The sequence below is a fragment of the Columba livia genome, chromosome 14 (genome assembly GCF_036013475.1).
Source record: "Columba livia isolate bColLiv1 breed racing homer chromosome 14, bColLiv1.pat.W.v2, whole genome shotgun sequence".
Lineage (NCBI taxonomy): Eukaryota > Metazoa > Chordata > Aves > Columbiformes > Columbidae > Columba > Columba livia.
In genome coordinates this window covers 10,232,322-10,259,624 of record NC_088615.1, presented here as the reverse complement: position 1 = coordinate 10,259,624, position 27,303 = coordinate 10,232,322, and the positions used below count along the sequence as shown (strand labels likewise).

Here is a 27,303-nt window from a genome sequence, read left to right as displayed (position 1 = left end):
CGGTGTGTTTCCTTCCCAGATACCTTAACTGCTGGGCATTATTTACAGTTCATATAGAAAACTAGAAGCAGAGTCTTATAATACATTGCTGATCATGACCAGGCTGGTTTTAGTAAATCTGAAGCATGGTATAGGTACTGTCATATAGATTTTACTGCTAAGGAAAGCAAGTCTTTTCACTGCAACAGGCTCCAGTGTCAGGTGAGAGCACTAATAGGCATTAATCTCCCATTAATCACCCACAGCCTGTGCCCAGGAGCCCATTTAGGCTCAACCCAAGACCATCAGTCCTTTCCTGTGCTGTATCAGGGAGTTGCCGGTCTCCAGCTCAGACACAGCTATGCCCGTGCTGGCCGTGGACCTTATCAGTCAGACTCAGGTCCATGCACTTTTTGCCTTTGCAAGAGTCCCAGCATCGTGATGGACCTTCCTGGGTGGTGTCTGACCTGGGTTACCCTCCCTGGATCTCATGTTGACTGTGTGGCTTGTCCTCAGACCTGCCTGATGATGTGGGCTCTTTGTTGAACCTGGCTGTGATCTGTGGCTCTGCTCACCTTGCTCAGGTAATGAGGGCTTTGCTGGCTGTGTTACTGGGCTGGGCTCTGGCCTCCTTGTCCCCGTAAAGACTTTTAAACCTCAAATCTAGTTATTTTAAATCGAATTTAGCAAGATGACTTATGGCAGGGATTGAAGAATTCAGTAAAATGCAACTTTTCCCCAGAAATGGCAGTTTGTGCTGGAGAGGTGATGTTGTCCAGGGCTGCATTCTAACTGATATATGAAATATCTGCTTTTGGGGGATAGATAAATTAGGCTTATTAATGCAGTGTGAGGTGTGATGTGTGGCTTTTTAGGGTGTGGGAGGGTAATGGGGTGTTCAAAGTGAGATGTAGAGTGTTCAGATTAACTCTCAGACTTCATCTGATACAGGGCCACCATGTGGCCCCAGAGCTCTGGGCTCTTGAAGCATTATGAATTATCTAAAAGAAAAAAAGGATCGTAATTGTAGGTAATGCGAATGGTTAAAAACATAGGCACTGTGTGACCAGGTTATCAATGTGGAAGATGCTGTCCTATCCACTGACACCCAAATCAAGACTGAAACCCAGGGCTGTTCGTGTTTCTAGGAAGTGGGATGGAGTTAGTAATGCCAGCAAAGCAGTCTTTTATGGTCTGATATTTTCTTCAAGAGGGCTATAAGTGTTGGGAATTAAAAGGCTTTATTCTGCTATGTAATTGTAGGGATGAATCTAAATAACAGAAGGTTTATCACAAATCAAAATTTGAATCTAAATTTCAACAGCCATGCACCATTTGCTTGTGTATTTTCAACCGTTTCTTCTGCCTTTGGCCCCCGAACAAGCAGCAAAGCCCCCTGCAAGCGCCCGCAGACCTGCACCATTTTCTGGTGATTACACAGCTGTGCAGGGCTCCCCATCTTCCTGCATCAGGTGCAAATCCAGTATTTTGTCTGGGGTTATCACTAGCTCTAAGTAACACCTTCTGCACTGTAACACTGGCGCTGAGCCTTGTCTGTCAGAGGGGGGAAAAGCCCTCTTTTTCTGGCTAGTAAATTGTCTGTCCAAAGTTGAAGAGCGTGGTGCAGCTGAAATGCTGACAAAAGCACTAAGTGCAGAGCTGCTAACACAAAGCTGTAGCAGCAATTTAGCTTGCTATTGCACAGTAAATAAGAGCTACCTGCTATTCTTTGATCAACCATTTTTCTATTACGAACTGCATATGTTGACAAACTATGTCACCAAAAAGAACATCAAGCCTTTGATGAAATAAGAGGAAAGATGCACATGCTAGAAGTTTAAAAAAGCACTTAAATAGATGGCTGTAGGGTTTTGCTCAAGTGGGGCTTTACTCAAGGTGCACGAGAAAGGGCTGGTTTGGAGGTGGGGCAGTTTGGGGACAGCGTCCTGCTGCGGGCCAGAAGCAGCAATGGTGGCCTCAAAGTGCCCCCTGAGCCCCACAGAGGCTTTGAGAACTGTTTTAACCAGAAAACCGCAGCTATAGCCAGATGTGGGTGATTCTGCACTGGGTTTGTGACAATAAGCTGGTGCAGTTTCTGCAAACAAGTAGAGATTGATGGTTTTTTTTAGTGCAGAGACACCTTGACGAGAGAGCAGTACTGTCTTGTGGTAAGCGACTGGTTAGGGGTAAGGTTTGGGTGAGAACTGGGTGAGATTTTAGTAATCAAATGCTAACAGTGGTGCTTGAAGTGTTCAGTGGAGCTTAGACGTGAATCTCGGTCAAATTCCAAGTTTCTGAACCGTTGCCCAGAATGTTAGACAGAACTAAAACCAATAGGTTTCCATGTCTGCTGCTTGAAAAACGTGACAGCAGTGCCAAGTGAAATGAGATACCACAAACAAGGGTGCAGTGTACAGTTGGAAAGCACAAATTTGGGCCTGAATTTCCCTGGAGTCTGGAGGCTTTTAGATCCAAACTCTTCGTCTGCTCCATTGCAGAGCTGTCCTATGCATCCTTCCTGCTCTCGGTTCTTCCCAAGTGCAGGACGCAGTAAAGCTGGGACTTGTGCTGAGGTCATTTTCTGGTGCTGATGTAACTAAATATCTCTGCGGTCAAGATGTCTAAAACCCGGTTCTTTCCTAACTACAGGCATGTGATTGAGATTGGCTTTTGTCAAGTACATGAGGTCTGAAACCATACCATGCTGTGGTCCAGCTGGCTCCCGCACCCTGTGGCCGACTCCAGGCGCTGCAGAAGACTTTTATTTTTCCCCAGAAAAGATCTTATTCTAATACTTGAGGGATTGGCTTAAATCTTGATCTTTGTCCAGGCTGTGGCTCTGAATATACTTATTCACGTAGGACTCGTGTCTCTTGACTGTTGCTGATTTATGAGTATCCATGACCTCTTCTAGCAAATCTAACAGCACATTTTTATCAATTTTGAGTTTACCACTTCACCTTAACGAGCACTAATTGACCACCAATTAATCAATTTTACAGTTAAATTATAATTTATATAGTAATATACTCAAATTAATAAGAATTAAGCCCAGAGGAATGACATAGGTATCTTTAACATATCTTTCCAGTGGCTCCAGCACAAAATGCCTCTGAAAAAATGCAGCATAGATGTGATGACAGAACCGACGTTACTGCACACAGGATGGGTCTGTGCTGCCCAAATGTCCCTTCTCCTGCGGTCATGAGCTGGGACAAACAGCGAGTGGAAAAGAGCCGAGTGTGTTCTGGGAGGGCTGAGGCCACAGTCAAATAAGAGGCTTGGAGTATGTGCCAGAGTGGATATTGCTGTGGTTCCAGGTAAACTATCAAGTGTAAAACATTAAAGGTGGGGAACCTGAGTGTCACTTGACTGGTGAGGCTGAGTCACTTATACAAATCCTACTAGAATGTCTTCAATATCCAAGTACCTTTTTTCTCTTGCCTGTAAATCACTGAAATACAGAAGACAAATCAGATAATTTTAAAATTTAACTAAATAAGTGGGACACTCAAAGTTTAATGCCCCACTTTGTAACACATAAGAACATGCTCCCAACAACCCTGTGAGCCTCATTTACAAAGGCTGTTGCTAGAGAAGGTAGCTTATTCAGATTCTAATGCATCAGAGACCAGAAATTTTCCTGGTCCTATGTATGTGAATATATTACTAAAGATAATAATTAAATACAACATTTTTTCCCTGGAGGCTGAATGTTGACAATTGTAACTTAGAGGTTTGCCTGAGTTTTAGGTGCACTGTGTTCTATACTGTTTCCATTCTTTGAGGCACTTGATTTTTCACCAGTCTAAAGCAGCTCTGCCCAGTGCTCTGAGTTCTCAGTCCCTTCGACTGAACATTTCCCATGCAAATGGGACCAGGGCAGCTTCAGACTGACCTTGTCCAGCGCATTTTAAGCACTGTATTGGAGAATATTCACTTCTCCAGCCCCACGGACTGGCACATGCAGAAGCTGGACAGTCGGACAGACTCTGCAGTTAATGGGTAGAGACTTACAATTCATCTTAATCTCTCTCACACATATGGCTCAATAAATACATTTGATGGCAGCTTTGATAAAGCTGCTACAGCTCCAGACAGTTCATGAAATCGGTGTGCTCAGTCAATTTGTAACCTGCAGAAGCACCCAGTGAAAGGCGTAGATGCATTTGTTGAGAAAACAGCTGAATTGGAGAAATGAAACATCTCGCCGGGAATAAATATTGTTTGACAAGGTCGGGGGTAGCAAAATACTTTTCATGGTATTTTTCTGCCTGAGGCACCTCCCTTTTGCTGCCAACACAATATACAGGACAGATGATGGTAACAGCACTGAGATGGGATTATTGACAGTTTTCCCCACTTCTTTATTCCTTGCCTCTCATCACAGCCACCAGCACAGCATGGGGAAAAAAAAGCCCCATGCTACACAAAGTTCCTTTGCTGCCTTTTTGCTAAATTAACCTACACAGGGATGGTGGGTGCCTTGGGGGAGAAAAGGGATTAGCCCTTCAAAATCCTTTTGATCCTCAGAGATGTACAGGAGTCTTGAGACTCCTCCAGAGAAATTTTTCACTTGTGGTAAGTGGAGAAGGTGTCTGTGGGCTCCTTCCAAGGGTCTGGGAAGAGTACCCAAGGAAAGCAAACCTCCTGCAGCCCCTCAGGGGAAATACTGGGGGTTCCCCAAGCTGGAGAGGCTGAAGACCAACCACTCCTCCCAGGAGCAAAGGTGCAACCAGGTGGAGCTCTGCTGCTGTCTGAGTCTGCTTTTTCCTGCTTAGCTGGCTGCGGGTTGTGCCGCAGAGACTCGCCAGCTGCAGCTACCCGCAAAAACGGCCTCTTTCACCTCAAGAGAGGTTCATGCTTCCAGACAAGCTTTGCTGCACCACCTGTGCAGGGGCAGGTCTTTCTCCTCCCCTCTCCTTAAGGTTCATGCATTTATTTTGGCTACATCTGGATCTTGCAGGAGAGTCTCTGTGAGTCCAAGGGATTGGAGGTCACAGCTATGCAGGATTTAAGCACCTTCTTGCTGGAGAAAGAGGGCTAGAGCTGGGACAGGTTTATTCTAAAACCTTTTTGTACCATTTGGGTGATGGGAAGAGGACTTGAAGTAGCCTGACTTTAAGAGAAAGCCAAGAGTGCTATAATGGTCTGTGGGCTCTCCGAACTTGGCCTAATTTGAACATGAAAGTGAGCTCCAAAGTCCTGCTGCTTACTTTTGAAACTAGAACCTTCTCATTGGGGAAGCAGAGTTCAGCCAGTAACTGGCTTGAAGGCCTCTTAGATCCCCATCTCTGTAGAGAATAAATACTGCCTTCCCACCATATCAATATGCCCCAGTCTGCAGGGGAACACCAGTAGCTGTGGATGAAGGTCTGGGAGGTTTTTTTGCAGTTTCCTGTAGTTATGTTGAGCCTTCATCTCCAAAACACAAAAGCTTTTATAGCCTTTGTATTCTATTAGTGTAACACTGAATGCCCTCGTTCTTCAGGTATTTATAGCAACTTCTGCTGCTCCCATAATAACTCTTAGTGGCTCAGCACCTCGCAACACAATGTCTTGTTATCCCCATTTCACAGATGTGGAAATAGGGCACACAGAAACTGAGTGATTTCTGCAGTATTTTCTATAACTCAGTGCGATGCCTTGACTATAACACCACCTTCACCTAAGTGTGTAGCCCAGGTAGTGTATTGTGGACTTCTGCTATTCTCTTTGTTTAAGGTGATATATTGTTAAGAGACATAAATATTGATTCAGTAATAGCGCCCTGATTTTCAGCATTTCTGAGGATCCTCAGATATTTCTGGACTCAATTCAGACACCCAGGACCTCTGAAAATTAGGCTGGTTTTTAATGGTGTTGTACTTAGTGACAGAGCAGGGGATTAACAAGAGGTGGAGGGCTTAAATTAATAATTATGGTAATAATTAACTGCCACACCAAAGTGGCGTAAAGCTGGACTGTTTTCCAGTAAAACTGTTTCTTGCCCCCTGGACTAGATGTGTGCCTGAATGTTACTGTGCTGTTGCTGGATATGAGGCTGATTCCAACCTGCCTTATGCAAAACCTGAGGCTCTGTGATGAAAATGGCCCCAGGCCCCACAGACCTCAGTAGTGTCATCAGAATCATTAAGTCTTGTTTTCAAACACAAACCTTTTTATCCTGGCTTGCTGTTAGAGTGGCCTTGCTGACCTCCCCAGTAACACCAGTTCACATTTCAGGCCTTTGACTATTTGGGATATGTTATTTGCTGTAGGGAATGGACTATTTGGATGCTTGATCACCATATTTTGCGAGGGAGTATGGTGGTGACACATTATGCTGTGATCTGTGGCTTAAGTTTTTTATTACAACATTATTCCCTAATGATGGAACAGCTCTGGGATACATGGTGTATGCAAGCGCTAAAGGATGACAGTTAGGAAAAGGGCTGGTGTTGACATGGGAATCCTTCCCTAAGCTGCCAAAGGTGATGGATATGCTGCTGCTGGAGGATGTTTTTATGTATCCAGAGATATTGCCCTTCTTCTTTCCCTTCTGCTCAGCAGGGCATCACAAAATTTGGATATTGCCAAAGCACCTGCTTTTTTGTGTCATCAGGATCAACTTTATTTGGCTAATGGGAATGGTGCTGGGCTGAGCTAGACCAGTGATGTGTTTGGCCCTGGCCCTCATCCTCCACAACAAACATCCAGAGCTGATCCTTCAGCTTTGTTGAGAAGGAGAGCTTGCCTTGTCCTGAACCACACTGCACTTGAGATTGGGTTAGAAACTCTAGGAAAATGGCTTCTGCTGATAAAACAAAAGCAATTGCAATATGGAGATGACGTTTTGTAAGGTTTTCATTAATCTTGCTGTGGGAATGTCTATTACTTCCAGTCACGGTGTCTGGTCCTGTTTGGTACTGAACAAATGTGTAACAAACTGTTTCTGCCCCAAAAGAGCTGGCAGTGCAAAGCTGTACCTGCTTTGGACACATTTGCTTCAGCACACGGACATCAAAGGTCTGCAGAGCATTCAGTGTGGTGTGTTAAACAGATGGAATCTTGGAAAATTGGTAGGTACGAACACAGGACGTTTTGAGAAGGATTATGTTTACAATAGCCCTTTATAGCCTGGGCCTTAATGCACTGCAGTTCATGATGGTAATTAGTTGGATTAAGTTGTACCAATATAAACAAAGTAATAATAAGGTGGTTACAGTAAATGGAATGAGCAGCACTCATCCTGTGCCAGCTGCAGAGGTACTGTCAGGAATTTTGGATGGGTTGCACAAAAACCGTGGATGTCCCTGGTCCTGGGGAGGGTGTCCGCACACTTACGCTGCTGCTTCACAGCCCGCTATGGTCACCCAGCTTCTGGGGTGGCCTTGGCTGCTAAATGGAGCAGGAGGGGAGCAGGAGGACACTGCTGACGTCTTGGCAGGCAAATAGGTACCAAAGCCCCAATGGGTGATTGCGAGCACTTTTAACATGTGAGAGAAGAAGGGCTTGGAGGAAAAGGTGAAGCAGTAAGGCAAGAAGTAGAAAATAAGATCGGATTACAGCTTTGCTATGTTTTAATTGCATTGTTTAATTCTAGTTTCTAAAGCTCTAAAACTAGACATCAAATAGAGTGCTAAAATTATTCTAAACCAAGCTACAAGTCTCAACATCAGAATGCCTATTACACTTATCTGTGACCTTCTTAACATTCAAACCACCATATTATTATTATTTTACATCTCCAGATTATTATTAGGCTTCTGAACTCTGCTGCAGCTTGATTTATAGAAACTGCTTAGTCACTGGCAGCAGTGCTGTGCTGGGAGGGAGAGAGATGCTCGCTGGTGTTTCAGCAGAGGCTCCTGCCAAGAAGCAGCCACTGCCCTTGACAGATCATTGAAAGCTGGTGTGTGTGTTTCCCTCTCATATCCAACTTCTGGAACTGTTGCAAATCAGTGCAACCTCCTTCTCCATGAAGAGCTGGGGGTGAAAACATTCCAGGCTCAATTAATGCATCCCTTCCAATCGGTCGGGGCAGATTTATTGTGCTTTGCATGAAAAGTAATCTTCTGTTTTGCCGTGTGCCCCAGATTTTGGGGAGATTGTGCTCATGTGAAGCTGGGATTCAGGCTTGAGAAGAAGCAGTTTGAAGAGGCAGAAGCAGTCAGCGATGTGGGAAGGAGCCGCTGTGCTGCCAGGTTGGGATGGGAGCCAGGTGGGGACCTAGCAAGGGTCAGGCACTGGAGCGCTCTCAAAGTTAAATACAGGAGGACATTAATAATCATGATGGGTTCTGTGACCCCACTCATAGGAGCAAATGCTCAGAGCAGAAGTTGCAGGACAGGTCCTTACAAGAAGGGTGTTTTTCCCTGCGTTGTACATGCACCAGGGCATAGTAAATGCTAATAATTTACAACTGTCTGAACAAACACATTACAAACCTGTTTCTTTTGGTTGTTTGCTGAGTAATGACTATGCTAAGCTCTTTTTAGAGCACATCCAAAATCACAAACATCAGCCCTGTGCTATGTATGCCCTGAACGGGTAGGGAGTGATGCCTTAGCCATCATTTCTTCAAACAGCATCATTCCTAGTGCTGCTGCTGCAGGGCTGTGCTCCAGGCAGCCCTGTGTTACTGCATGATGGCAGAACAGAGCCCTTTGAAACCTGCAACATTAAAAGCTTTAAAAAAGAAGTGCCACCAAAACAAGCCACCCTCCCCACACACAAAAAACAGTATTAAACATTTATATCCCAATTTCTTTTGTGGGTAGGTTTAAGCATCAGCTAATAAGGTCTGCCTGTTTGCAACGTGCTGGTATCCTGGAGTTTTAAATGGGATAGTTCAAAGACCACACGTTGTTTAAGTAGCTTAGTCTTTAATTTTATTCACATTGAAATAAGCCATCGTTGGGTATTTTTGGGGAGCTAACAGAAGAAAAACAATGTCTCTATTTGGCAGAGTCCAGTGGATGACAAGTATCAAAGGTATGAAGTCCTAAACTGAAGAAAATAGTTAAAAATAATGGATTAGTTCTTTTCTCCTGACTCAATGCCTTTCTTCTTTTTTTACATGATATTTTTATTGTCTTTGTTCCTATAACGTGTCATGGCGACTCAGTGTGAAAGGTCTGTGATGATGTTTCATTGCTCTGAATGCACCAGATAACCACTATTCATTCTCCAGCCTAACACGATTACAAATGTTTAGAATAGAGCCAGAAATGGGCTGGCATCGATAGAATAGGGCAAAATAAGAGATGGAAAGAGCATTAAAAAGCATTAAAATCATACACCCAAACCCCAATGTTTTATATATCTATTGAAAATCAGAAATGTCACGTGATTATCCAGTGATGTCCAGAGCTATTTTGTGGGGTAGTTGGTGTCACAGCAGCAGCTTCTGCCCTTCTCCTGTTCTAATAATTGCACTTGCTGACAAATCCAGTGCTTGAGTCAGTATTTTCAGGAACTTTGCAACTTGGTGGTGAAGGGTCTGGAGCACGAGTGTGATGGGAGCGGCTGAGGGACCTGGGGGTTCAGCCTGGAGAACAGGAGCTGAGGGGAGACCTTCTGATCTCTGAACTGCCTGAAAGGAGGTTGGAGCCAGGGAGGCTGGGCTCTGCTCCCAAGGAACAAGCATCAGGATGAGAGGAAATGGTCTCAAGTTGCACTGGGGGAGGTTTAGATTGGATATTGGGAAATGTTTCTTCCTGGAAAGGGTTCTTGGGCATTAGAACAGGCTGCCCAGGGCAATGGTAGAGTCACCATCTCTGGAGGGGTTTAGAAGTTGTGGAGATGAAGTTCTCAAGGACATGGTTTAGCAATAGACCAGGCAGTGTTGGGTTAATGGTTGGACTTGATGACCTTGAGGGTCTCTTCCAACCAAAATAATTCTATGATTCAACTTGGCCTCAGACCATATCTGAGACTTCTCGGTCTTTAAAATAGCAAAGCTCCATGTGGTCCCGTATGAGTGCAGAGCTGTGAGTGTGCTGCAGAAGCAGATCTGAACAGGGGTGAGGCTCTGGGGATGGGACCCACCACCTGGTTCAGCTTAGGCTTCGGTGTTAGAGTGGGTCAGAGGAGGGAGGTGCCACCTCCCTTAAAGAGACTGTGCCCAGTTCTGAGTTTGCCAGCTCCTTCAGATGACTGAGTGCTGCCCTACAGAGCAGAGAGCCTGTTCCCAGAGACATGACTGGGTGTCCTCTCTTAGCAGGGACACCTGAGGACCATACTCTAAGCAGAGATATCAAGACTTGGCCTAATAATAAACCTATTGACTTAAGGCATTTGGAGGCATAAATTCAATATATTTGCATTTTACTGAGCAGAGCATCGGCCAAGTCCCTTTTGCTAAAAGGATATCTCTTCTGAAGCAGCAGAGTCCTACAGGCAGTAAACAAGAGAATGTATTAAAAAAAAAGTGCTGGCTTGACAGTATCACACAGTCTTGTCCCAGTCTGTGTCCAGTTCTCAACTATTCTCTGCTTTCAGTCCAATAGTAAAGTGATATTTATTTACTTGGCTCTGCTGTGTTAATGAAAAAGCCACTTAACAAAACAAATAGAAGGAAGGACGTTTGCAACCAATTATGGTATTGCTGATCAGTCAAATTGCGCTGGAAATTACACGTTGAAGTTCAGCCCAGGCAGCTGATCTATTACTTGGTAGCTTGGCACCAGTGCAGACTATCAACTTAATAAATCAGTGTAATTTCGGTTGCTATGCCAGAATATATATGTGTATTCGATATGACATCAATATTACATAATGATGGTTAAAACCAATTAGCCAAACACCATGCTCTCTTATCTACTGTGCCACCCCACTGGAGCCCGATGGTGCTCTGGAAGGCAGGATGGAATCTGGCTGGCTATTCTTTAAATATACCCCCGGGCATCATTTAAAATCATATTTTTAAAGCCTCGTTTTTTTGCAACCACAAGGGAAGTTAGCACTCCAGAATGTAATTCAGGGTTGACCAAATTGCCAGCTATCTGCTTCTCGGGGAAGACTCGCTGTGCGCCGGCTCCTGGCGAGGGCTGCAGAAAACGGGCGCTCGCTCTTCGGTGGCAGATGCACGTCTTGGCTGGTTCATACACAGCTTCCTCTTCTTAATTAGCTCTGACATTTTAGCTGTTGTAATATGGGTTTGGTTTAGACAAGAAGGCTGAAAGCACTGGGTTGTTTTTGGTTTTTTTTTTTTTTTTTTAAAATAAAGTTTGCTTTAAGTAAATGGAAATTGGGACACTTCTGTCTGAAAGCTTTGTAATGGGCTGGAGCACAGAAATGTGGGAGCTTCTGAAAGTGCTGGTGGTCACTTGCTCCCACATACAAAATCAGCAGTTTCAAAGCTCTGTGCTCTCTTATTTCACTCTTGTCCAATTAGCCTGATCTCTTTGCCTTCCCATTCTGTGCCAGCGACAACTGCAGCTGACTGGTGGTTCCCAGCTCTGCCGTACCTCTGCTCCAGGGAACAGGCTGTCATGCAGGCGTGTTTGTATTTTGGGACCATGTGCAGGGAATTGAGCCACAGTTCTGTGAGGTGCTTCGCAAAAGCAGGAAAAAAAGGCAATCCCTGCCCTGAGGGTTCTGCAGGCACTAATAACCATGAGGATGAAGAATACAACTAAAAGTGTGTATACATATATATGTGTGTGTGTGTGTGTGTATATATATATATATATATGTATATAAGACAAGGACCATTCTTTGGTAGGGTAATTTGTAATAATGCTCTGCTGAGAGCAGGGGCAGGGAGCAACGAAAGGAAGAAAGAAAATCTTAGTTCCTCAGTTGCCCAGTCATAGCCAAGGCTGCGTTTAGTAGGTTTTTTTTGACAGAGGTGAGTTGTACAGATAGTTTTGAAGGAGGAGAAAGGAGTGGCTGCTGAGATTTTATCAGGAAGGTTTTCCCAGGCTCAGAAGCAAGCTGGGGAGAGCGTGAGTCTGCGCTTAGGGAAGAAGCTGAAGAGATTATTATAGAGTCTGATGAAGCAAAGGTTCTGGGTTGGCTGTACAGCAGGGAGGTTATTGGTTCAGTGAGGTAAGAGGAGATGTGGAAAGGTAATAGGAATAAAGAAGAGAAGGCAAGAAGCCTGTAAATTATGTAAACAAAGGACCAGTATGATTGTGGAGTGAATGGAAGTGTTCTTGAGGGCAGCTGCTGAAGCTGAATGTTACACTAACTGATGTAAGGGCAGAGAGGCTTGGAGGACATTTTTTTTTTTTTTTTTTTTTTTTTAAGAAAAGGGTTTAGAGATGTTAAAAAGCAAAAGAACAAGCTTGAGACATGATTCCAAAGAAATCCAGTTGGCATGTGGTGGGTGAGACTGGAAAAATGTAGTATCACCCAGGCAAGAGGGAGAGCTGTGGGAGGGGAACAGCAGAGACCTGAGCTGTTCTGTAGAGCTGCCACAGCCTTTGAGTTATCTGAGTATTTTTCCAATCTACTCTCTGATTAACAGATCTTTACGTGTATGTCATTTGGGTAACTCGCCCAGCGTCACACAGTGCAGGTGATTGCAGGTGGTACCTTGAGGATTCAGTCAGTCTTCATCTGACACCAGCTTCATGCAAACAAGGTTTCTCTTGCTATTTTCAGAAGTTAATAGCAGCAAAATACTCCAAGAAAATTTTGTCTTGTGGTAGTTTATCCATTCTAAGTCTGGCCATCATTCAAATAAAAGAAAGGCAGTGGTCTGTGGAAAAAAAAAATAAATAAAAAAATAGATGCTTATATTTTTCCAAACCAGTTTACCCATTCCTGAAAGAAGACGCAATCAAGTAACGTTTCCCTTAATGTCAGAATGCAGAATAATGCCTACATGAGTCTTTCAAAGAAGATACTTCTATATTTGTCTCACCAAATACAGAAGATAATCAGCTATTTCTTTCTCCTGCCCCAAATATTTACATGTGGAAATGTTAAGAAGTAGATTTATTTTCCTTGCTTTACTTGCTTGGTTGGAAACAAATTTCTTTATATGTTGATTTTTTTGTTTGTTTTGTTCATGTTGGAGTACAAAAACGGGATGGAGAACAGTTGGATATGGGTGGGGGATTTGTACCATTTAGACTTGAAGAGCATAATCTCCAGTATGGTGTGATGGAAAGAAGGTATGAAATCCTGGATCCAGAGACATTAGTAGCAATACTTCCTTTAGTTTTCTTTATTAGATATGAATAATAGAATAATTCATACTCTTTCAAGAGCAAACACTGATTTCTCCAAAATAAATCACTTATTTGTGATCTTTTTGTAAACTGTAAGCCATGTTACTCTATTTTAGTGCTCAAACACACCAGCAACAATTGCAGTTATGTTTTGAGAAACCTTCATTGCAGCTTTGGCTCTGACTTTACTTGGGTTTCCATGAGTTCCAAGGCAGCTGTGCAGCCAGGAGCTCCCAGGGCTCTGGGTATGTCTCTGTGTACGCACACTGATGTGCTGTGACAGTCATTTCTACTCAACAGATCAATCACCATTGTCACCATTCCTGGAGGGGTTTAAAACATGTATAGGTGAGGTTCTTAGGGACATGGTTTAGTGCCAGAGTTAGGTTATGGTTGGACTCATTGATCTTTAAGGGTCTCTTCCAACCAAAATGATTCTATGGTGGCTGGAGGTGGAGTGATGATGATGAAGGTGAAGTGTTGCAGCCTCAGACTCTGGTACCCACCAGCTCCCGATGCTGTACCATGGCAAGTCAACCCTCAGATCTGCAGGATGACTATCAGCTGAGAAATACAGCCGCCAACAAGCCCCACCTGGTCTTTACTTCGCACTTGGAGATGACACATGTGGCCGGACGTCTCCAGTAGCCCTCCATGCGGACTCCTCACCCTGCCACCCCAGCGAAGATGATGCATTTGCATAAGAAGCAACTGGGTGAGTAATACCTGCCGCTGCAGACATCAAATGCTGCAAGTATTTTGTGGTAAACCTGTTGCTGCTCAGGGCAGGGAGGATGCACTTTACCCTGAAGGATGAAAGCCTTTGTGGCAACGGCTGTGCTTTGAAAGCCACTGAGCCCAATCATCTGCACAAGCAACTGTTTTATTATCAGAATAACTGATCTCCTGAAGCACTTAAGACTACTTGCACCAAGTGGAGCCAGTGCATGCTGTAGCCTTTTGCTAGTGCTACTGAGTATCTCAGCCTTGCTCCAGCAGCAATATATTACTGTTAATTACAATAAAATGGTGCATTTAAGGGATTCACCTGTTTATGTTGCTTGTTCAAGTGGGCTCAGGGCAGTACACAATGCAAATAACCACCAGGTATCCCCATGACCTGAAATGGCTGTATTTCCTAGTTCCGAAGCTACAGGTGTGCAGTGACGCAGACCTGTGGTTGTCATCACCGAACTGAGTCTAAGAAGAAACTAGATTTGCACCTTGCATATCTGTTTGTAGATAAGATCGCTGCTCCAGATACAGCTGATGGACAGACCATGAACCTGGGTATTGGGTTATTGCTGACTTTGGCCTTGGCCACTTAAATCATTGGAGAAAAATTCCCTGTGCTTCTGCTTTCTTATGTGCAGATAAGGACACTGGTCCCTGGATTAAAAGCGTTATTAAGGAGCCATATTAAGATTATAATTATTATTTTATAGGCTGGACAGAGTGCAGAAGCTGGCAGCGCTGTTGCTGGGTTTCTTCAAGGAGTGTGTGCATTTGCAAAAAGGAAGAAACAACCGTCCGGAATGTTTTCTCATATATAGGCTGAGGAAACATTATCTGTGAAACAGCCAGCAGTTTTTATTTACTGTGAAAATTTGAATCTTGCTCTCAATTTCCTATCAAGATAAAATGCAGGCATTTGGTTAAAATGGTAACTTAATGCTCCAAAGGTTTAATTACCACCACTCTATAATCAGAATCAACACAGAGCGCAGTTTGCAGCTCCTGACAAAGCAGTCAATGAAAAGCAGATATATTGCATGCACTCTAGAGTTTGTCCTTCCCATAGCTGAACATGCAAATCTGCTACTGCTAATAGTTTTCAAACCTCAGGTTCTCCCTTAGGTATTATCAAACTACACATCTCCTTATTTACTACATTTTAACTTTGCATATAATTTCTATATAGGTGTGTGTGGTACTGAATTAAGGGAGCTCACAGTGCTGGAAACTACATTTCCAATTTTTTCTGTATCAGCAGGAAGTACTGGTCTGAACTAGTCATAATAGGGGTGATTATTGAAACTTTGTAAGGGCCTGGGTTGATGAAAGTGTCAAGAAGGCAGATACGTTTTCTGGACCATGGCTGATGTGATCTCTGGCGTGGGTCTCTGCTCCATGGGATGAATGATTGATGCTCCTCTGTTGCAGTTCCTTCTTCTTTTCTTCTATTTTATTTTCCCGTTTCTGCAGGAGTTGCAGTAGCAACCACAGATGCTGCTCTCAAAAAATAAAACCCTTTGCTACAGTTTCGGTTCTCTCTAAGCAAGGGTTAATTTTTTTCATCATCACCAGCCTCCTGTAAAAAGCAGCACATTTTGTATCCTGCCCCTTCTGACTTGTGGAAATAAGAGATACCTTATTAACAATCCTTCTCCAAACAAAGTGTTGGCCTGGTTAGTGCCAGCACTTTCCATCCAGCACTAGTATTTGTTTTTCCATGCTCATAATCTTATAAATTGAATCAAGTCTGATAGAAGTGGCTTCCTGAATATTGCGTAACAGTTTGTGTCTGTCCGGATGGAAGAAAAATAAACCTGACCTTGAACTTGGAAAGTTTCCTCCCAGCAGGTAGAAGCTTTACAAAGTGTGTGCTGAGCTGGGAAATGCCAGAGGGGGCTCTGGGTCTCCTTGCTGCCCTAGAACAGCAGCAAGGATACCCTGGCAGCCACCCTCTCCCCAAAAAAAGCTTTGGAAAATGCTTTGGATCCTCCTCTGGGGACCAGAGAATCCCCGGAAAGAGCTGCAGCAGGAAGACAGCAGCACATTTTTGTTCCAAAAAGGAGACCGAGAAGAAATCCTGTCCATATCTGGCATAGTTTAGCCTCCAGGGATTAATTAAAGGCTTTTTCAGTTTTTCTTTTAAACCTCACAGTATCCATCTTCGCCTCACTGAATAGGGAAAAGGAAGAGGCATTTTCTCTCGCGAATCACCAGGCTGTTTCAATTTTCAGTTTTACATTACAATAATATTTTTTCCTAAGGGAATACCACAGGAAGGGCAAACTTTGGCTTCTCACTATTGCAGCATTACCTTATTAATAAGAGCTGGAAATCTGAGCGGAGGGTGAAATAAATATTCTCTAAACTTATCAGTCCCCTTTGTCCTTGGTGCTTCTGTCCCCTCTTCCTGGCCCTCAGGTGAGGCAGCTGAAGGTGTCAGCAGAGATCCAGCATGAGACAGGGCACTGGGAGCCTGTGTGTGGTGATGCTGCAGGAGCTGGGAGGTGTCCTGCACCCTCTGATGGGAATGGAGCTCTGGGGCAGCAAAATCTATTTTTCCATGTCTCAGGCTTGTGGTGATGGATGCAATGAGGGGGAAGGAGAGGGAGCCACCTGGCTGTCATGGCTCCATGTGAGACACGTAGGGTCTTTCATGCAGCTTTCCAAGTGCCAGAAAAGCAAAGAACTTGGGAACCTCTGGTTTTTGGGCAGCATCCTGAAGACCACAGCTCCTGGCTCAGCCTGTCCTGTCCACGGGGTCCTGCGGACCCTCTGCTGTGCCCTGGCTCTAGCGTTACTCTTCTGACCCCATTACCTATTCCAGTTTGGATTTCAGCTGCTTAGACTTGATTATTTTAAACCCCCTCTATCTGATTATCAGTAGCCCAGCCAGGCCAGATATGAAGCTTCCTGGGAGGTGGGGGGGAATCCCCGGTAGCACCGCAGAAGGATAATTTGCTTCTCATTTGTGCTCCTGACGGGAGCTGCTCAGCAGAGAGCAGGGGGGAAGAGATACGGGGACAGTAGAAGCCTGGGGGACAGCAGCTCCCTGTGTGCTGCAGCCTTGCAAAGCTGAGGAACTTTGCTGCATGACTGATGACCTTGCTGCTGCGGGCTGGCAGGTGCCCACCACCCCCAGGAGGTATCGGTGACGGGCACCACGGCACACGCCAACCCACGGTGGCACGGATGGATGCTTCTGGAAGCAGCGCGGTGACACGCCAGCATGGCAGGGTGCAGCAGATCGGTGCTGAAGCAGGGCAGCCCTCTGCAGCCTTCCCAGAGCTGCCTTGCTCTTCTTTTCTCTCCTTTTTTTTTTTACTTTTTATTGTTATCCTAAAGCTCTCCTCCTCCTCCCAGCAGGATGAAGAAGCCTCCAGCTGGCCTAGGAAGCTTATCAGCTCTGTCTGGCTGGGTGTTAACTGTTTATTTGCATAAGTACCTGTCCCCGTCATATGCCGCTTGCCTTTGTGACTCACTGTATCTGTTTATTTTTCCCTCCAGCAGCCAGGCTCCCTGAGCTATGCCAGGGCAGATGCCACCAGCCCCAGGCACCCTGTGATGCCCCGGCCAGGGTGCACAACCTCACACGTTCCTCCTGCCCTGCGGGACCAGCTTGGAAATTCAATATGTAACTCCTGGGGTCCTGTTTTCTCCTGGCTGTCAAGATAAAACTAAATCCAACCCCTACCACCACCCTTTGACAGCTTGGCAGCTGTCCCTGTGTGCTGGCTGGGGACAGCAAGGTGTCCCCTGGGACCACAGTCCCAGCTCCTGTTGCAGGGACAGGGGATGCATCTGGGTCGATGGCTGCATGATGGTAATGCAGTTGCTCCTCCCTGCTGTTAGGTGGGCATAAGGTGAGATCCTGAAAGCCTCCTCTGAATTCAGATCTCAACTCCAAAGGCAGAAGCTGCCTAGTGTGCCAGACCAACTCTTGTAGGTTTGCTGTGCTAAAGCATCAGTCCAGCTCTGCTCCAAGTGACCTCTGCTCATGACCATGGAGTCACCTCCTCAGGTGGGAGCTCAGCTGTCTTGTTTCTGCTCATTAGCTCTGAAAGGTTTTTCCATCCATAATAAGAAAGTAATTAATGTTAAACTTCTGCTGCCAGGTACAATTGATTTGAAGATTATAACTACTACAAAGGGGATATGAGTTGCATATACAATGTGTTAAAGTCCTGGTGTGTAGGAATCATTGCATTGGTGGTTGTCTGTCATGTGCAGAACTCACCAGAAAATGCTTCTGATGGATGTGGGGCTGCTCAGCAGCCTGGTACTACTAGTTCAGAGCAGCTTGTTTTCAGAGTGCAAAGGCAAATTCAAATAAATAGCTGGTACAACCTCTGTGGAGGGGCTGTAATGCTATTCTAGGAGAGGATGGACTTGATGATTTAACAAGTCTCCACCCTTGAAATAAATATTGTGTGAAGTGTCTCAATAAATCCCATATTTCTCTCTTTTCCTCAAAGGTATTAGCAGCTGATTGTCCTTCTGGCCACTCCTTAGGTCTCTCTGAGCCATTGTCACCAGTCCCATGTCCCACATCCCTCCATCTCTGCTCGTGGCATCCAGGATAAGTTTGCTGCTTGGGAATATTGCTCAGGCAATAGTGTCCATGTCAGCCCCACTATGGTTAAAACCAACCCTGTAAGCAAACCCTCATCATTTTATTTATGACTTTTGGATGAGATAATGGTTTTCCGCTTTGAAAAGAGAGCTCTCCACTCCAACATTTATTTTCTATAAATACCTTGGCATTTATATTGCAACAGGAGACTATTCAGTGACATTATCTGATAAATATCGTGTTATACAGCTGCAATTTACAATACATATATTTTTAACGGTGCTTCTAAGCTAAATTAAATGCTTCTAAAATATGGTACTTACGGAAAACAAATGTCTGTTCTAGCAATTTTGTTTTTCAGGGTACACTATTTTTTTAAAACCAGATACCATCTTTATCCTGTCAGGCAGTAAATTATGCACTTGCACTTTCATAAACTCTCCCCTTGGGAACTTAGTCAATGAAATGGAAATGTCTTTTTCACACCCTCCAACTCCACAGAAATACAGGGAAATGGCCAACTTGGTTATAAACTGAATGTCTAGAGGGAATCCATATAAAATGCGGATTAATGCAGTCTTGATGCATGTATTGTTTAGCATATGTACCATTTGTTCAAATGGCGCATTGAATTGTGACTTAGATCTTTAATGTGCGCGTGTGTGTGTGTGTGTGTGTGTGTGTCTGTCCTCCCCCCCTTTTTTTTTTAATAGGAGAGTAACTGCATGTTCTGTGGTGGGATCTGCAGGTGGGAAGACACCTGCTGGCACCTGGCTCTTAACCTCTCTCCCAAGCCAGGGAGGCTGAAGGAGGAGGAAAGCTCTCCTGGCCTCCTCAGCAGGGTAAAACGTGTCTGTTTTTACACCTGGATGGATCCTTCCCTGTGTTGTAGGGTGGCAATGGGCAGGACAAGAGCTTGTGATGGCATGGCATGTCCTGCCCTTCATGGGGGAGAGAAGAAGTATTTAGGTGGTTGGACTAGACGATCCTTGTACATCCCTTCCAACTAAAATATGCTAAATCTTCTAAATCTGCTATTTTTGTTGTCCATCACCCAGAACTACAGGCTTTGCCCATAGCAGTCACGCTGGAAATTGAGCGGTCTGAGGAGATGTGTTATCCCGTGACCACGTCGAATGTAGAAAGCTCAAAGCGCCAACAAAAAGGGAGCAAAGGAAGGAAAGTGGGGAAGGGCATTGCAGGTGAGTCTGCCGGGATACCCATGGGTCTGTCCAAACCATGAGGAGCTACAACAGGTCTTCTGTGGCAGGAGCAGCATTGAAGCTGTTCAGTTGACTGCCAATGGTCCTTATTTCCCCAAATCTATCCTTGAGGGCCTTTTGAAAGCCCGGGTTCTTCCAGCCTTGGGGACCAGATGAAACGTGTGCTGCAATAGATACGTTTTGCAACAGAAATGAACTTGCAGAAAACACAGAAGCCAACAACAGGATAAAACGGGATATTGAAATTTGTCATGGAAAATTCAGTGCACAAAACCCACAAAAACGTGAGCATCTTTGCACAAAACCACTTATGGATGCATTCTGCAAAGGTAATCCCTTCAGACAGAGAGGTTGCCATTTCTGTGAAAGATATTAAGGCAGCTGTTGCTAGAACATAGTGATTTTTTGAGCTATCCATCAAGGGATGGACATTTGTGATGCTATTTTTGTTTTTTTGTTGTTGTTTACAGTTTATTTTGATACCAAATTTCTAGCTACTGAATGTAATTGAGACTGCAAACAACATCTCGCTATCCACTGATCTGCCAAATCAAATTTTTTTTCTCCTGTAAGTGTAGTATTTTTCCTTAGCTTCAGAGAGAAAAAGAATTATGCAGAATGAATGCGAAAGAAAAGGGATTAGTTTATGTAATGACCATAGCTGCCATCTCTCCCTTGATCTTTCTGTAGTAGTTCATTCTCGAAGATGGGAGTGATTATTATTGTAATTTAGAACAGAGCTTGTTCTTTTTCCTTCTATCACATCTGCTTACTACTCTCCAAATGAACACATATCTCAACAAAAACAAAATATGCTGATCATAGCTGGGATATTGGATGACCCAGCCTGGAATATGGATGCAGGGAGATTTTACTCATCCTCGTGTTACTCTCCAGGAATGGCTGTGGACTGCTCTGCTCCTTACAGAACTTAAAGTAGCCTCACTAGCTAACATTACTAAATAGCTTGTTTCTAAGGGTCTTTGAAATGACAGTGAATTTTTATTATATTTGGGGAATACCTGTAGTCCCTTGGACGGGTTCTATCCATGCGTCTGGTGCTAATGTGCTACAGTAACCAAATTTGACGCCAACAAGGCCACCGGGTTTTCCCCTTCTCCTCTCCTGTGAGCTCTGTCTGCACTGAGATTTTTCACTGGTCTCAAGTCCTGTTGAGAAGTTTTATTAAATCAAAGTGTTGAGAGATAAATTATTTTGTATGCTTCTTCTCTGGAAGGTGTTCTAACAGTTTTATTAAACCAAACAGTTTTGTAACTGTAGCTGTACAGTGAACCCATTCACTCCTAAAAATCAAGATACTCACACCTAGTGACACCAGTACTGAGGCACGGGCAGCAGTAGCAGCAGCTCCAGGGCACTTTGGGGTCTCATGTTTAGTGATGGGATTTAACTCTGCAGAACTAGCACAAAGCTCACAGAGACTCCGTACTCCACTTAAAACCATCTGTTAATTCTACGTACATGCTCATCATCGAAAGGTTGCCTATATTTTTCTTTTAGGTATGCAAAAATTAGCACCAGTGAATGAAGATGAAAGGAAAATGTTTCTGGTTTCTTCCCTGGGGATTGTATTTCTTACTTGTTGCATAACTGCTTATTTTAGCATCAATCAGCTGAGCCTTTGTTGTGTAGACAATTCTGTCCTTTTAGAGGATTTGTGCAGTATTATTTCTTCCAAAATGCCTTTTTTTGGTTTTTATTATTAGATTTATGTCTTCTTTTAGCAAGTGCCAACTGACAACACCCTGTCAGAGCTCTTCTTAAGTGTTACATAAATGTCATACTATGTAAACTGAGTATCATATATATCATGCAGCTGACCTTTCTGTAGAACCATCCATCAGGTATTATCTCTGTGTATTTTATATGTATGTGTTACATATGCGCATTTGTATACAAGTTTAGTTTCGGTGTGCATATATGGTACCCAAAAATCTGATAAGCGTGTGATTGCTACTGCCCAGGAAAGTACTCAAAATGCAGAAATGTCCGAATTCTTGTTGTCAGTGCAACTTAATCTGCATCCTTTTGTTGAAGCAGAACAAGATTTTAATTGCATGTTCAGATCCTATTTTTCTTCTGCGTCGCCGTGGTGTGCAGAGCATGAGATGGTGAGCAAGGGGCTCAGTGATGCTGGCTTGTTCCTATTGTTCCGCACATGATCCTAGGCCTTAGCTCAGCACATTATTCAGATGTCTGACCGCTTTTGGATTTCATAGCATCAGAAAATACAGCTCTGGTGTTGCTCTGTGCAGTTTTCAAAGCAGAACAAGGTACTCATCTTCTAAATAGCAAAAATGCATGGACATTGCATCTAGGGATGCTGTGGACCCGTTGCATGTAACCCGTTGGCATTGAGGAGCTGACCTGCGTACATGGATTTTGACATGCTGCTACCTCCTCTGGAAGAGTCCAGAAATCTTAGAGAAGTGGCCAGAAGTGTCGTCAGGCTGTAGTGTGGTGTACCAGACCAGAGCAGGGATGTTGGCAGGTTTCTCTGAAGACAGAATTATTAATTTCCTTATGGCTTTTTCCACGGTACTTTCCACTATGCTGCATCAGTGCTTTCATTAATCCTCCCCAAACACCCATTATGAAGATGGGTCAGGGTGACACATGGATGGGTTAAGGTCAGTTTTGACTAATTCAGGGTACTCCACCTGAGAAGCCTAATGTCTGCTTTTTCAGAGCATTTAACATGATACAGCACTTCATACATGCAAGCGCAGCACCCGCTGCTTCCAGCTGTACAAAGATGGATGTCAGCAATTCAGGCTAAAGGTTTCAAGCTACACACCCGGAACGTGGGCAATACAACCGTCAGCATCCTAAATTTTGGTTTAATTACTTTGTTAGCCTACAAAGCCTGTGGTGAGGGAAGGAGAGAATCCTCTTCTTTGGGAGAGTTTTATCCTGTTATCACTGTCAGACGGTGCCTATGTCCTGCAGCCCTTGCATCACCCCCTGGGCAGTTTTTGGCTCTGTCGATAAAACGGGGACCTGGCCAAAATTTGTTTCCTTTTTGACTTACAGAGCAGGTCCATGGCATGCAGGTGTCATATGGAAAACAGATTGTGACAATGTCGTTAAGAACTGCATTAGAACATGCATGCACAAGAAAGTCTCCATAAATTGGTACAGAATGCTTCACTTTGGACAGTTCTGATGTTCTGACCAGGTAACACAGTGTTCTTCAAAATATCCCTTACTGCAGCTGATACACAGAGATGGGGTGGGATCCATAGATGAAGCCCTGGCACTGAAAGTCTCTGGAGCAGGGGGGCCAGTGCCCACCAAGGTACCAGGGACTGACTAAAAGGGGCCGGGCTCATGTGTCTCACTGCTTTTGTACCACCAGAAAACGCCTTTTTTAACTGAGGGCTGGAGTTTCCCGTTCCCTGGGGGGCTGCTGAGAGAGCCCCAAGAGCAGCATCTTGAGAGATTTCAGCAGCCAGAACGAATGATATTTTTGCCATGTGTTGCAAGCCGCTCTTCTTCAAAGACTAATAACATAACTAATTTGGGTGAGTTTACCTAGAAGACCATAAAAGGCTGCCTTATACCAAATGTCAAGACCCTGTTTCCAGAGTTACAATCCAAAAAACCACAGCAAACCCCAAAATGATACAAGCAACACTCCTCCTCTGTTTTCATCCTTGGAAGAGTCAAAGGAAAAAAAGGGAAAACATCCACCATGGGCTTTCAAGGGTGAAAGTTGCAGCCTAATTCATTCAAGTTTGGCAAATCATAAGGACCTAGAACAGAGATGTACAGGAGGAGCATCTGGTTACTTTAGCTGTGGTGGTTCTAGCTGTGGTCTTAATGGGTTTTACCAACTGGCAATTCAGTTTCAGAGCTGACCAGCTTAACGAATTTAAGAGATGATAAAGTTTGCGATTGAAAGACTGTCTTTAACCTGAATTTTAATCTGCAGCAATAGTTTGAAACAGTGAAAGGCAACTTCTGCAATTTTTTTTACTGTAGGGCCTTAGGGAGTTTGGAAACATGTAGGTTGTATAGACTGCTCCATTCAATTATTATTATTTTAATTTAAGACACCGTTTCTATCATCTTGACAGCGGTGCTGTTGCTGTTTTTAATCCTGGGGAAACTCCTGGCAATAGGGAGCCCTGAGCCACAGCGAACCCAAACCATCCATTGGGGGAGCACACGGCAGGGTCACCCCGGGAGGGGCAGGAGTGCGGGAGTCACTCCGCTCCCCTCCGCGGAAACTCTGCGAAGTTTGGGGGGATGATCCCCCTGCCCCGCCCCGGCTGGGGCTTTGCTGCTGCAGCCGCATCTCCAGCCCCGTCGCTGCTCGCCCCTCCGCGGGCGCTCAGCACCTCCAGAGCGGCCGCGGAGCAGCGCGGAGGCACCGCGGCCCTTCCCGGCAATTCCCACGCCGCCGGCCCGCCCCGCGGCCGCGGAACTTTGCTACGCGGAAAAGCGGGGGGGTGGAAAGCGGTTCCACGCCGCGGCCCCCGCCCGCTCCGCGCTGGGCAAGAACCGTCTTTTTGACGCAGGAGAAATGGCAAATTTTAAGTACGTCATTAATATGGCGCCAAAAGGTTTTTTTTTTTTTTTAAGTATAAGCATATTTTTTTTAAGGTTGCAGCAGCGGCCCCGTGTACGCCTGTGCACAGCGCGGCGAGGGGGAGCGGGGGGGTGCCTCGGGGGGGTGGTTGGGGGGGGGGAAGAGGAGGGAAAGAGTGTGAGCGTGTGCGGGGGGTGCGGGGCCAGCCGGACGCCTCCGGGGCGAGCGGGCTCCGGGCGTGCGGCTCTGGGGCTCCGGGCAGCGCCATGGGGCCCCGGCGGCCGGCGGGGGGGTGAGGAGCGGGGCGGGCGGCGGCGGCGGCACGGCCCGGGATGGGACCGGCGCTGGCCGCACCTGGCCCTGCCGCTGCGCCCGGGGAAGGAAGAAGGCGCAGGAGGAAAAGAAATTGAAGATTTGGGGCGGCCGAGAAGCAAGGGGGAAGGGGGGGGTGTGGAAGCGCCGCCACCATTATCCGTCCCCGCTCCGAAAGTCGCTTCCCCGCCTCCCTGCCGGAGCCCGAGCGGCGGCAGGGCGAGGAGAGCCTGAGGAAGTGCGGGGTAAAAAAAAGAAAGAGAAACAGGCGGGCAGGGCTCGCCCGGCCGCCGCGGAGCGGCCATCTCGGCTGGGAGCGGGGCCGCATCCATGGAGTTACCGGGCGGGCGCTCCTAAGGAGGGCCCGGGCGGCGCGGCCCCGGCAATGACACCGGATTGAGCCGGCGAGGGGGCTCTCCCGGCCGGGGACTGCGGGAGCATCCCCCGCCCCCCGCCTGCTCCCCGCCCGTAACCCGAGAGACAGCCTCAACTCTTGGAGGACACTCTCCTGGCAAAGGTAAAGGCTCGGCGGGGCTGGCGTCGGGAATGGGCTTATTTTGCAGCGGATGGTTATTTTGCAGCTCCCCCTGCTTTGCTTGTATTTATTTATTTTTTTATTATTTTTTTCCCTCCTCCCCCCTCCCGGCTGCGAGGCGGGGGATGTGCAGCATTTCCAGGGGTGGATTGCGCATGTTGGTCACTCTTGTTTTAAAGTCTACGAGGGAGGCAGCGGGAATGTAAACAAGAACTTTTAAAGGGTCGATTCGCAGCTTCGTCTTTTTTTTTTTTAATTTTCCAAATTAATGACTGCGGCAGAAGCTGCCCCGCGCCCTGCCCGCCTGGGGGAGGGGGCTCGCACCGCGGCTTCTCGGGCCGATGTGCTGCACCGGGGGCGGGGGGGGCTCCGCCGCCGGGCAGCTTTACCGCGGGACCGGGGAGCAGCGGGCCCGCGGGCGCGGACTCTGCGCGGGGATGGCGGTGCCCGGGGGCGTGGCGGCTGCCGGCTCCCGCCTGCCCTCCCTCCCGGCCGCAGCTCCTCGGGGCTTTCCCCGCCGTGGGTCCCCGGGCTGGTGATGCAGGATGGGGAGGGCTCCATCGCCCGGGCCCGAAAACATCCCCGGTGGCCCTAACGGGTGTCCCGCGGGGCGACTTCCCCCCTTCCCCGGGCTCCCTCCGGTGCCCCGCGCCGCCCCCGCAGCCGCTCCAGCCCCTTCCCCACCTGCTGAGTGCGGCGACCGCTTCGCTTTTAGGATGCGGCGCTAGGAGCGCATTTACCTGCCGCCCTGACCCTCACATCTTCCCGCTCCGGCTGTTCGGCTTCTGGGGATGGAAGCAGCGACCTGGAAGTTGGGAAGCGCTGCAAAGATGGGGGGATGCTGAATTGTCAAGCTCGGATGCAACTGGGCGGGGGGGGAGTATATATATGTCTCCATACCTGTACATCCTGGGTGCTTTTTGAGTAGGAAGGGAAGGATGGCATTCACAGGGAAAATTCCCGGCTTCTCTTAGCACTCAGTGAAAATTGTTTACGTACGGGTTTGAGCCTAGACCCTCCTACTGCTGGGACATATCTAAGAAAGGGATTTGCTTTGGAAAAATCAAGGATCTCAGCCTTTATCCCAAGGGTAAGGAGCCAAGCTCTTAGGAATAGTGTTTGACCTTTAAGCATTTATTGGCTACTGAGGTTAAAATAAGCTTGAGATAGAAGTAAAAATAGCTCGCAGAAAGGTTAAATCAAAGGTTAAGTTTGTTTTTCCTGGGGAAATTGAGGCTGATGTCCAAAAATGAAGGCTTAGAGCAAAGGATGGGAGGGTACACATTAAGTCTGTAGGCAGGGAGATGCAATTCATTTAAAGTATTGGTGGCTGCTGATAGTGTTTGGCACCAAGTTCTGAAAGTTGGTGGATAGGTGGTCCTCAAGGTAATTTAAAATAAGACCTGGTCTTTGCCTTTCTCTGGATATTGGGTACAAAGTTTGGAGTGCCCGTAGCTCCTGTTGATTTTCCTCTGAGTTGTGGATGCTGAGAGACCTGCAGGATGGGGCAGTGCCTGTGTCCCTGCTCTGTGTCCCTGCCCTTGCCCCTGTGTCCCTGCCTGCTCCCTCCTGCCCCAAGGCAGGGCTGGCTTCGAGTGCCTGCAGGAACCTTTCTGATTACCTGTGCTCTGCCTGGGCTTGCTGAAGAAAAAAAGGGATAATTAGAGGGTAACAAGTTAGAAGAGGCAAGCGAAGTTATAAATGTGAGTACTAAAGAAAAAAAATCCCCTTCTACATGTGGAAAAAGGCAAAGCACAGGAAGTAAAGGAGGGCTTGTTTTGTTTTAAATTTAAATGAGATTAAATATTGCCCCAGGGAGCCAAGACAGCATGCAGAGTTGATGGGGAGGAGAGGAGGGATGGCTCTGTCTTCACCTGGGCAGTTGAGATTTTGCTGAAGACCTTGGAGCTGACAGCAGCCTGCGGAGGGGCAGGCAAGCCCCAGCTGGCCGGGACAGGCTCCCGGCCACGCAGCAAATGACTGTTCCTGGGTACCAGGACCGTGGCTTTCTGGATTTACATGTTGCAGGGTTACCACAAAGATTAAGAAAAGGTCAGTGCTGCTTCCTCTGAGATACAGGGGCTGCGCACCAAGATTTGCTGATGGTCTGTTGGCGCAGCGCATCCTTCGGTCTAAAAGTTTGTTCTTCTCTTATTGTGAAATTTGGGTTGTGCCAGCATCGGGGGATGCTGCTGCTCTCTCAGAGCTTCCTGTAGCAGCGTTTGGCT

The 27,303-nt window shown here is 46.2% G+C and overlaps 1 protein-coding gene and 2 long non-coding RNA genes across 5 annotated transcripts in view; 2 read left to right on the top strand and 1 right to left on the bottom strand.

Annotated features, from left to right (window-relative positions):
• Positions 1-257: 257 nt before the first annotated feature.
• On the top strand, positions 258-16,481 carry LOC110359515 (uncharacterized). The gene is made up of 3 exons (XR_002414765.2): positions 258-563; positions 3,071-3,299; positions 13,560-16,481. It is a non-coding gene; the product is annotated as an uncharacterized LOC110359515 (long non-coding RNA).
• LOC102093252 (uncharacterized) lies at positions 8,827-26,116 on the bottom strand. The gene is made up of 3 exons (XR_272089.3): positions 25,976-26,116; positions 25,816-25,897; positions 8,827-12,670 (listed from the first exon to the last, which is right to left on the bottom strand). It is a non-coding gene; the product is annotated as an uncharacterized LOC102093252 (long non-coding RNA).
• The window catches only part of JADE2 (jade family PHD finger 2), a 78,466-nt gene continuing 75,562 nt past the window's right edge, over positions 24,400-27,303 (top strand). For all 3 annotated transcript variants that reach the window (XM_013367359.3, XM_005503478.4, XM_013367358.2), the window contains exon 1: positions 24,400-25,057. The gene's annotated coding sequence lies outside the window, so the exon portion shown is untranslated. The remainder of the gene's footprint in view (positions 25,058-27,303) is intronic.